The sequence below is a fragment of the Macaca nemestrina genome, chromosome 10, assembly GCF_043159975.1.
Source record: "Macaca nemestrina isolate mMacNem1 chromosome 10, mMacNem.hap1, whole genome shotgun sequence".
NCBI lineage: Eukaryota > Metazoa > Chordata > Mammalia > Primates > Cercopithecidae > Macaca > Macaca nemestrina.
The window spans coordinates 92,692,051-92,704,511 of record NC_092134.1 but is presented as its reverse complement, the minus strand read 5'-3'; the positions used below and the strand labels follow the sequence as shown (position 1 = coordinate 92,704,511).

At 37.5% G+C, this 12,461-nt stretch overlaps 1 protein-coding gene across 2 annotated transcripts in view; it reads left to right on the top strand.

The window, feature by feature from the left end:
• LOC105470139 (contactin 1) overlaps positions 1-12,461 on the top strand; it is a 388,425-nt gene that overhangs the window by 369,155 nt on the left and 6,809 nt on the right. The window lies entirely within an intron of this gene.

Sequence of the window (12,461 nt, the reverse complement as noted above, 5' to 3'; positions counted from 1 at the left end):
TTAGATTCTGGTTTATGTTCAATACCTAAGTGTACTGTCTTTTAGGTATGTAAATATAAGCCCTAGGTCCCTAATCTGTAAATACAAATAATGATACATACTTTAACTGTATATTATAAGAATTTAGTAAAATAAATGTTGTAATGTGTCCTAGACAAATTAGGCACTTACTAAGTAGTTTAAAAAATTTTTAAAATCCATTGAACAGGCCAAGTGCAGCAGCCCACGCCTGTAATCCAAGTACTTTGTGGGGGCCGAGGTGAGAGGATTGCTTGAACCCAGGAGTTCCAGACCAGCCTTGGCAACATTGTGAGACCCCGTATCTACAAAAAATATAAAAAATTAGTCGGGCATGGTCATGCATGCCTCTAATCCCAGCTACTCAGAAGGCTGAAGTGGGAGGATCACTTGAGCCTGGGAAGTAGAGACTTTGGTGAGCTGTGATTGCACCTTTGCACTCACTCAGGTGACTGAGTGAGTTTGTTGGAAAAAAAACTGAACAGATATTTGTTAATGACATATTATGGATCAGGCTGTCCAGAATCTTATGAATAAATGAAATAATTTTAAGGAAATATTTTTCTCACTATTCTTATATCATCACTTTCTGTATATTTAAATTTCAGAATTTTCCTTATTGTTAGGCGAAGATTTTATTTTACAAAGAAAAGCAGAAGTAAAATATAAACTCGGACTTAATCTGCATCTACACTTTGTGAAATGGAAATTGAAATGCGAATTACTCCCAGGTAGGCCAGCCACTTCAGTGGCTGTGCTAATTAGGGTCTCACAAAAGAGCCACATGAAACTGAATACAATTTCTGCTTTGGGGGTCACCGCACCAATTGAACAGAATCTTTTCTGTGTCATCTCCACAGCCCTCATCTGTCTAATGGGTTTTCTGTTCTAAGAAAACTTAGTGGGCAACTTTTTGCCCTGTCCTCCTAGTACTAGAGAATGATTTATCCTACAAATACTGGTACTACTACTAAGTATGCAAATGTGTGTCTCCTGAATATATTTCATCTCTCCTATAATTTTATGGATGACCATACAAGATACACTTCATGAATGAATAGCTGTAATGTCTAGCCTCATGATAGGGCAGGCTTCCTAGGTTCCATTATCTCACCTAGAAGCAAACATTGTGCCCACTATGACCTTGAGCATAGGCATGAAGACCAGCAATAGATCATCTATTCAAATTCATGTCAAAGAAGGACTCAGAAGAACTCAGTGGGCTTTGTGGGAAACTGTATCTGCTTCCCTTAGCTTGGATTTTTTTTTGTTGTTAAGATACACTTACAATAAGTTTAAGGAAAATTGACTCTCATGGCCAATTAGTTTCATTCTCTCTTTATTGTCAGTACCCCCAAATATCAACCAGTTTCCACCAAAAAAGAGAGAAGCAAAGCAATAGAACATGCAACTTTTGTGGGGGGATGATTGCAAGGGACAGTCTCTCTTTATCTGTAAATAAACCCACAGGGCTATGTATCTGTTGTTTCTGAAAATGTCCAAGAACTCCTAGTTACAGTGCTCAACTGGTCCCTCAAGACTTGCACTAAAGAGGAACCATTAACTTTGGCATGGTGGAACACATAAATTTTCAAACTTTCTCTCTGGCTCTACTTGTCTTTTTGCCTCAAAAACTAATTTGGAGACGGCAAGGTAGAGGCAGTGGAAGGAATAATTTAGCACTTGCTTTTATAAGTATGGCAAAATGTAATGGGCATTTGAAGTTGCCAGTCTTTTTAACTTTGATTGAGGCTGAGAAAAGTTGCTCCTGGTGGTAACTCAGTGTATTCCACAAAGTCAGGGCTGCGAATGTGAGAATGTTCTGTCAAACACCTATTTCCAAAGCCAAGTGCAAAGATTTCCTAATAAACTGGCTCTGGTTATTGGTTAATTAATCATAAATTAAAAACTTGAATGTTATTTACAAAATATTTTGTATATGTTGGGAATAAAACAAACCCATGAAATCCACTATATATAATTCTGTGTATTGTATAGAATAGAACCTAGATACCAAGGTCTGGGTCTCTTCTGTCTCATTCTAGACCGAGTATATTCTCACTAAATACTCACTAAATAATCAAGTATCTTTTTAAATGAATAAACTATATTTCATATTTCAAATTCACAATTAATAGATGGATTTTACCATGCATTGTATCTCCACTATGTAAGTATTAGACTCCCAATTTTACAGGTAAGTAAATGGAGCACAGAGAGATTAAGTACCTTGTAAGAGACCACACACTCAAGTGAGTGGTAACAGTATCCAGATAGAATTGTCTCACTTCGACTCTCATACTTTTGTGTAAATGTCACCTTGCATTTCTAAAGAAGTAGGTAAGCCAGTTTTAAAAGTCCTCATAATTATGGTCTCACCTTGCCCAAAAATATCAAAAGCGGGCTTGTTGAGCATGCACTTATTGGCCAGGAGGCAGTTAGAAGTTGGTTTTATATTTCCCAGCAAATCAGTTGGTTATCACTCTACCAGAAATGTTAACTCCTTTCTCAAAGAGGAAAGGCATCCTGGTGATGTGGTGTTTTCTGACAGGGAAAGGGCCAGAGTCAACAGTAAGGAACAAATACAACTGCCAGGATAAGCTGCCAGAAAATCATATACCTCTGCCAAACAAACAAAAATCCATTTTGCTTGGCATGTGGGTTTGGGTTCACAATTGCCAAATGAGTAGGAGCAGCAAGATTAGTGGGCTTCACTGGATGGAAAAACCCAGCGAAGCCACTAGCACTTAGATGATCAAGCACTCAATGTATATTTATAAACTAATATCAACTTTGATTAGCATAAATAAGGGAAATATAACAAATTTGTTTGCAAATTTTATGGCTCAATGCTAGATGTTCTCAAATATATTATAGTTTGCCTACAATTATAGACTCAGGGCTGTAGTAAGAACCTTAAGACTTGTAACAGTGAACCCTATCATTTTATCGAAGGAAAATCCACGTCCTTGAGAAGTAAAACAGCCAAAGATCACAGCAGCATCAGAACCATGTCCTGAGCCCAAATATTCTCTGTTGCTAAAGTTATATAACTAGCTATTGACAGAACTGGAAGTAGGTCTTAAGCTGTCTTTTTTCTTCTCTACTTAGCTTAGTATTTGAGTGTTGCTATCTCAAATAGGCAAAGGGAAATAAAATCATCAAAAGCAAATAAGCAAGCTGATACACAGACAATATCATAAAATAGATATTTTAGGGAAAAAACAAAAATCATCAAATGTGCAAGAATTCTGCTGAACCTCAAACCCATTTTATTTTCTGATTTCTCTTTGGGTTTCTTCTTTAGAAACTCTTAAAACCAATTAGTGTGACTATCCATTACTCTATTTTGTCAAAGTCACAAAGTGAATGCTTATAATATTTGATCTAAAATTGAAAATGACATTAGCATTTTCCCCAAGAAACTGGTTTGAAGCCAATTCAGCTAACTTTCTAGAACAACACCTCCGTTAATTCTTAACATTAGACCATTCATGAAAATAATAATTTTGATATGTAGTTCAAAGAAAATGTTAACAATAACCTCACTGAATTAACAGCAGTTTTACTGAAAATTGCATGCTAGTTTCCAGGCAACTACAACTTTTCTACTTACAGGTTTGTAAGTTTTACATCTCAACTCTATTCTATACTTGCATTGTTGATAACATTTAGACAGGATGGAAACCTGGAAAGAAAAAAAATATATATGCAAGAGAAAATGTGCAAGGAGAAAGAGACAAAGATGGGACAGAAATGCCAAAAATGAATCAAGCAGTAATAATTCAAAGATTCCTTTGTTTCAGACATTTCATAAAATCTCAGTTAATACATTTAAAACATTTATTTTTACCTCAGTAGCTTCACATTGACCAAGTGTGAATTCATGGAAGTACATGGGACTGCATGAATTTTTAAAAATTATCATTGTCAGAAAATTAACCATACAGTAAGTTAGATTTCAGTGTCTCAAACTAAAACATACCTCTGCTTCTTTTAATGTTTGTTTTCACACATTTCTGCCACAAAATTTAATAAAATAAATACCTAATTGATTTCCTCACTTAGTTCTGACAGCAATCCAATGGAGAAACAAACACAATTCAGTAATCTTCAGAATGGAACACCACCAGTAAAAGAATCCCAGAAAGTTCCCAACTGGTTAGACTAAGTCCAAAACAAAGCTCTTCACCATGAATTTACCTTTATTTCAGACAAATTCTTATGAGTGACTAAATTTGCAAAGTGGCAAACTCACATTAGGCCTTTCTGTACAAATAAATAAGATTAAAAATGCTGAAAAATTCGAGTGCTGCGCCTACCTTGACTGCGTCCCAGTGGTTACTCATAAAAATGGCTCCAGTACTCCGACAAGTTCACTGAAATTGTTGTCTTCAGTGGCCAAACAGAGCACTTGCTCTTCTTGTGTTGATTAGCCTCAAGCAATTGGGAAAACAGCTAAAAGCTGAGAAAGGCAAATTAGAGAGGTTTTAAATGATACAGGTGAGCAAAGTCCTGAAACACGTTTTTCCAATTACCACAAAATTACCAGAAAACATACTTGTCCACAGCTGTGGGCAGAATATGATTCCTGTGTGATGGTCCCTGATAGAAAGATGACTGTCATCAACAAGTTTGGGAGATACTGATTATCCTCTCTTGCTTTGGTGATTCTCAACATGCACTTACTTGCTCTTTTTAGATGAGAATAGTCTCTTTTTCACCCCAGAACTCCTCTTTTGCTCCTGGATCCACACAACGCTTTCACTGGGGAAAGTACTGTTCCTTCTGAGATAAAAATGAAAGCTACCATCTTCTTACGTGGCCCTGCCTCCTCAGCCAGAGTGATTGGTTGAGGGACGGAAACCTTCTCCAAGCTAGTTCAATTAAAGAAGCCACTAACTCAGCCGCAGTTATTGGTCTGGGGATAGTTGTGTGACCTAATGTTTGCAAAACAGAGCCTTTCCTTAAGAATTTTTCATTAGAGTTGGGGCAAAAAGATAGCTCAGTCTGTTTGCTCTTAAGAATACGTGATGTGAGCTAGGAGCTCATGTCTCTCTTGAGAGCAGTCTGAGAATGTGAGGCAAATTGTAAAAGAAGAAGAGGTGAAAGCCAGAGACTTGGAAGACACAGGTATTCAATTATCTGCTCCAGTTGTCCCTCAGGCCAGTACAACATCAGCTCTTAGGTTGGGGTTCTGTTTCTTAAAACCAAAGATCCCTGACTACCATGCTACACAAACACTGGAACTGGAAGCTAGACTCTTACAGAAAAACTTAGTATGCCCAGCTTATGCTATTGTTTGCTTTATTTTTTCCAACTACATTTCCAGAAATACAGTGCAGGTATAGAGCAAGAAATAAACATCATCAAATGTAGTAGGAATTGCTACCATTTACTGAGAGTTATCTATTAATCATGCATTTCTGAAATGCTTTACATAAAGCAGTTGTTTCAAACCGTGATATGCTTTACATAAAGCAGTTGTTTTCAAACCATGATAAGCAGAGTCCCATATGTTCCCTGGGGTGATGGGGTTGGGGGAAGTACAGGTGCCAGCATGAAAATAGAGAAGACAAAAATCTGGTGGTCTCCCGCTCCTAAACGCATCTTTGAGTAAAACATCCCCTCTTCACCCAGTTCAATAACGGATTTTCATGTATCATTACTTCTGAAGAAAGGTTATGCTATCTCTCTCTCTCTATATCTATATATATAGATAGAGATTTATGTATATATATAGATATATATATAGAGAGATGTTCAGACAGAAAATATATATAATAGAAAATCTATATATACACAGAAAATCTATATTTTATATATATATATATATATATATATATATATATATAGAGAGAGAGAGAGAGAGAGAGAGAGAGATGAGACTAATCTCATCTAAAAAGAGCAAGTAAGTGCATGTTGAGAATCACCAAAGCAAGAGAGGAAAGAGAGGATAATCAGTATCCCCCAAACTTGTTGATCACAGTCATCTTTCTATCAAGGACCATCACACAGGAATCATATTCTGCCCACAGCTGTGGACAAGTATGTTTTCTGGTAATTTTGTGGTAATTGGAAAAACGTGTTTCAGGACTTTGCTCACCTGTATCATTTAAAACCTCTCTAATTTGCCTTTCTCAGCTTTTAGCTGTTTTCCCAGTTGCTTGAGGCTAATCAACACAAGAAAAGCAAGTGTTCTGTTTAGCTACTGAAGACAACAATTTCAGTGAACTTGTTGGAGTACTGGAGCCATTTTTATGAGTAACCACTGGGACGCAGTCAAGGTAGGTGCAGTATTAGAATTTTTCAGCATTTAGATAGATAGATAGATAGATAGATAGATAGATAGATAGATAGATAGATAGATATAGAGAGATACATAGATAGATAGATGTTATGAGACATGTTATTATCCCTATTTTATAGCTGAAGTTTGGGAAAAGGTTTAAAATTTTTTAAAATTTTTTTAAATTAAAAAAATTAAATAATATGCTCAAGATTACCCAGATTACCCAGCCAGTAAAAGGCAGAGGTAGAGTTTGAACTTTGCTTTGCCTGTTTCCAGAACATCTGACTCTTAGCTGCCATGTGATACTGCTCCCAGTATACCCTTGTGGCTCCTACTAGGACAGGCACTCATTGCCTGCTTTATTGATACTCATATTAGCCAGCTTGTCCTGTTAAAATTTAAACAGCTAAAGATCAAGCAGAAACCTGTAGTCTGCCAAAGCCAGAGTTATTGACTGGATGTAGCAAAGAAACACATACCAGAGCAATCATGGAATATCATGCAGGTGTGAAGGAGAAGTGTCTTATGGAAGGTTTGAGTTCCTGCTGAAGAATTCTGAAGAGGGTGGAAACAAAGTGGCAGTCAGATCTCGATTAGTTTCTGTTTCTGAGGTGGGCATAGGAGGAGCAGGGATTAATTAGAGCTGGGGCTGTCATGAGGGGAGTGCAGTCCACCAACTGAGTATTCCCACTAATAGATGGGACAAGTAGAGCAGGTCTGGGGCACCACTGGTAACAGCACCATCCACTCGGTGAGCAGGTCATGATGGCATTCTACAGCAGCTCTGTGATCTTGGTAGTGTTTCCTGCAAACTTTACAGGTGGCATTATCCATGTCTGTCATATGAATCTGAATAAAAGTTTTGTTATTTTTCTGTCTGAGCTGATTTTCACTCTGGTCACAGGGATGTTTTTACTCTTTCAGTTCTCCAAACGTGCTGCTATCCCAGCAGGAGTTTTACTGAACTCAACAATGTTCAACACAAACATCCATTCATGTGTACCTAATACACCTTATATATATTAGGCACATCTCTAGGCAATGGGGAATCAACCATCTAATAAAAACATTTCTTTCATATGGCTAGGGTCATTAATAGACCTTGGAAGAATAAAAAATAATGTCGGGGCCGGGTGCGGTGGCTCACGCCTGTAATCCCAGCACTTTGGAAGACCAAGGCGGGTGGATCACGAGGTCAGCAGATCGAGACCATCCTGGCTAACACGGTGAAACCCCATCTCTACTAAAAAAAATACAAAAAAATTAGGCAGGCGTGGTGGCAGGCTCCTGTAGTCCCAGCTACGCGGGAGGCTGAGGCAGGAGAATGGGGTGACTCCAGCAGGCTCAGCTTGCAGTGAGCGGAGATACACCACCGTACTCCAGCCTGGGTGACAGAGCGAGACTCCGTCTCAAAATAAATAAATAAATAAAATAAATAATAATAATGTTGAACCAGGACTAGTTGGAGGACTCCTGGACTGAGTAGTGGAATCAATGTCTTCTGATATTATATTACGAATTTTGAATTTCATCTCTTTCATAGGAAAATCTATTTTCTGAGCAAAAGTAATCATAGGAAGATATAACCCCTTTCTTTGCCCAGGTTCCTAGAAGTTAGATAGATTATGCAATAGAGAATAAAATGAAAAGAAATATCAGGGGTCCCACTGAAGGTCACAGTGGTTTCCTCTCACCATCTTCTTCCTTAGACCTCCTGTGCTCTGTAATCAAAAACAATTCAGGGCCTACAATGGAGGCATAACTCAATCATTTAACATTATAGGTTGAGTACTTTCTATGTACTAGGCTTGGTATTAGTCAACACAGCTAAAATATGATTTGGATATCATCTCTGTCTTGAAGTTGTTCATAATCTACAGATATTAGCAGTTGTGGTCACAAAATATGACACCACAAAGAGAAAACTCTAAATGTTATGGCATCATTAGCAATAGGCAAGCAGTAGAAACGGAGACTGCATCACAGTGTCCAGACTGAAGCATCAGAAAGGAGGTTTGTATTAAAAACCAAGTAGAGCAGTTTTCTACTTATCAGAAAGCCTGCAGTACTGCTCAACTTTTAATTGAAATTTCTGTTTTCAGCATCTCTCTCCCTATAGCAGGAATTCCTCCTGAAGGAAGTATTAAATCAAAGCTTAGACTTAAAAAAAATCAAGAAATTCCCATGGAAGAGATATAGTACTCCAAATTGGTTTTACATTTCTTCTGATAGGGAAAAATTCCTCACAAGATCAATGATTTGTTCATGCTTAACATGCATCAGCTATGTGAAAAGGAAAATATATGTTTACTATATACCATATAAGTAGCAGAATTATAATTGATAGCAGTATTCTGATATATATATGCTGTTAGATTCAAAACCAATATATATTGAAAAACTGCTCAAGAATATATGTCATTTAAAATGACATTAAATAGTACTTCAATTAGGTCTCTAATTTATGTTTGGGATGTGGGAGAGAAGTGAAGATGAAGACCAAAATTACATAAGCTTGAGCCATTAGAGAAATTAAATATAACACACATAAATATGGGGAGTTTATTTCAAATATCCTGATGTCAAAGCCACAAATTATGAAATTGTATTTGGTTTCATACTAATACCAAAACATCAAGATGGCATCCACAATTGACTAAATTTATTTCGAGCAGCCACAGTTTGTACTTTGCCAACCCACATATTCAGCCAAGTACATAAATGTGTCCCCGTCACAGATGTAATTTGTGGTCAAAAGAGCATTACGGAGTCCCTGCAGTCATCCTCAGACAAAAAAGGAAAGATCATTTACACTGGGTCAAACATTGAAGTTTAAAGGTTTTACTCTGTGATTGAGGTTTATTATTGGGCATCTTATCAGAATAAAATAATGTGTGGTCTGTGGCATATTTTAAAAAATATGTAGAAAAGTAGAAGGTAAAAAAAAATTACAAGAATACAAAGACCTCTTTGAAAGTTTATGTGTTAGCTATTTTCCATATGACATTTATTATTTTCCTTCTGTGCCCTCGCCTTGACACATTAAGTGCAGAGTGCTGTGTCCTTCTGCATTTCTGAAACTGGTCCCTTGCTAAAGTTATCTGCAGGAACACGGCAGAGAGGTCAAAAGAGCATGGCCTTTGCAGCTGGACAGATCTGAATTCTAATCCTGTCTCTGCCCTCTAGTGACTACTGGGCTTGAGCAAGTCATTTTACCTGACTCAGTTACAAAATATATAAAATTGGGGTAAGAAGACCTACCATTGTATGTTGTTGTAGTCATGTCATAATATACGTAATGAGCCAACCTAGTCTTGTAGGTGGCCATAGGGCAGTAAGTAGCATCGCTCATAGTAATGATAAGTTTACCGTTTGTTATTGAGAGTGTCCTTAGGACCTCTGCTACTTGAGGGCTGTTTATATTGCCCTTGTTATCTGCCCTGACTTTTTGACACTCACTTTCCTGCTCATTACTAAGAACCACTTTATCTGTATCTGATAAAGCTTTCCCTCTTATGTTTCCAGGCAGCACCAAAAGCCTCAGGCAGGGCGATGTTGAAGACAAGCAAGTAGAAAGACACTATTATCTTCCACCTTATAGGGAACATGAATGTGCTTTTAATGATGAGAGATTCAGGAGAAATGCCCTAAATCAATCTCCCTAAATATAAAAGGACCATGCTAAAGAATGAGCTGTTTATGGTCACTTTTAATATGATAGATAATAATAATTTATTTGGTGGTTTCAAATTTAGAGAATAAACTTTCAAAAATTAACAAAAACTGTTACATTTGTAAGCCATTGACTACATTTTTTTAAATTTATTTATTATTATTATACTTTAAGTTGTAGGGTACATGTGCATAATGTGCAGGTTTGTTACATATGTATACTTGTGCCATGTTGGTGTGCTGCACCCATCAACTCGTCCTTTACATCAGGTATAACTCCCAATGCAATCCATCCCCCCTCCCCCCTCCCCATGATAGGCGCCGGTGTGTGATGTTCCCTTTCCTGAGTCCAAGTGATCTCATTGTTCAGTTCCCACCTATGAGTGAGAACATGTGGTGTTTGGTTTTCTGTTCTTGTGATAGTTTGCTAAGAATGATGGTTTCCAGCTGCATCCATGTCCCTACAAAGGACACAAACTCATCCTTTTTGATGGCTGCATAGTATTCCATGGTGTATATGTGCCACATTTTCTTAATCCAATCTGTCACTGATGGACATTTGGGTTGATTCCAAGTCTTTGCTATTGTGAATAGTGCTGCAATAAACATACGTGTGCATGTGTCTTTATAGCAGCATAATTTATAATCCTTTGGGTATATACCCAGTAATGGGATGGCTGGGTCATATGGTACATCTAGTTCTAGATCTTTGAGGAATCGCCATACTGTTTTCCATAATGGTTGAACTAGTTTACAATCCCACCAACAGTGTAAAAGTGTTCCTATTTCTCCACATCCTCTCCAGCACCTGTTGTTTCCTGACTTTTTAATGATCGCCATTCTAACTGGTGTGAGATGGTATCTGATTGTGGTTTTGATTTGCATTTCTCTGATGGCCAGTGATGATGAGCATTTTTTCATGTGTCTGTTGGCTGTATGAATGTCTTCTTTTGAGAAATGTCTGTTCATATCCTTTGCCCACTTTTTGATGGGGTTGTTTGTTTTTTTCTTGTAAATTTGTTTGAGTTCTTTGTAGGTTCTGGATATTAGCCCTTTGTCAGATGAGTAGATTGCAAAAATGTTCTCCCATTCTGTAGGCTGCCTGTTCACTCTGATGGTAGTTTCTTTTGCTGTGCAGAAGCTCTTTAGTTTAATGAGATCCCATTTGTCAATTTTGGCTTTTGCTGCCATTGCTTTTGGTGTTTTAGACATGAAGTCTTTGCCCATGCCTATGTCCTGAATGGTACTACCTAGATTTTCCTCTAGGGTTTTTATGGTATTAGGTCTAACATTTAAGTCTCTAATCCATCTTGAATTAATTTTCGTATAAGGAGTAAGGAAAGGATCCAGTTTCAGCTTTCTACTTATGGCTAGCCAATTTTCCCAGCACCATTTATTAAATAGGGAATCCTTTCCCCATTTCTTGTTTCTCTCAGGTTTGTCAAAGATCAGATGGCTGTAGATGTGTGGTATTATTTCTGAGGACTCTGTTCTGTTCCATTGGTCTATATCTCTGTTTTGGTACCAGTACCATGCTGTTTTGGTTACTGTAGCCTTGTAGTGTAGTTTGAAGTCAGGTAGCGTGATGCCTCCAGCTTTGTTCTTTTGACTTAGGATTGTCTTGGAGATGCGGGCTCTTTTTTGGTTCCATATGAACTTTAAAGCAGTTTTTTCCAATTCTGTGAAGAAACTCATTGGTAGCTTGATGGGGATGGCATTGAATCTATAAATTACCTTGGGCAGTATGGCCATTTTCACGATATTGATTCTTCCTATCCATGAGCATGGTATGTTCTTCCATTTGTTTGTGTCCTCTTTTATTTCACTGAGCAGTGGTTTGTAGTTCTCCTTGAAGAGGTCCTTTACATCCCTTGTCAGTTGGATTCCTAGGTATTTTATTCTCTTTGAAGCAATTGTGAATGGAAGTTCATTCCTGATTTGGCTCTCTGTTTGTCTGTTACTGGTGTATAAGAATGCTTGTGATTTTTGCACATTCATTTTGTATCCTGAGACTTTGCTGAAGTTTCTTATCAGCTTAAGGAGATTTTGGGCTGAGACAATGGGGTTTTCTAAATATACAATCATGTCATCTGCAAACAGGGACAATTTGACTTCTTCTTTTCCTAACTGAATACCTTTGATTTCTTTCTCTTGCCTAATTGCCCTAGCCAGAACTTCCAAGACTATGTTGAATAGGAGTGGTGAGAGAGGGCATCCCTGTCTTGTGCCAGTTTTCAAAGGGAATTTTTCCAGTTTTTGCCCATTCAGTATGATATTGGCTGTGGGTTTGTCATAAATAGCTCTTATGATTTTGAGGTACATTCCATCAATACCGAATTTATTGAGCGTTTTTAGCATGAAGGGCTGTTGAATTTTGTCAAAAGCCTTTTCTGCATCTATTGAGATAATCATGTGGTTCTTGTCTTTGGTTCTGTTTATATGCTGGATTATGTTTATTGATTTGCGAATGTTGAACCAG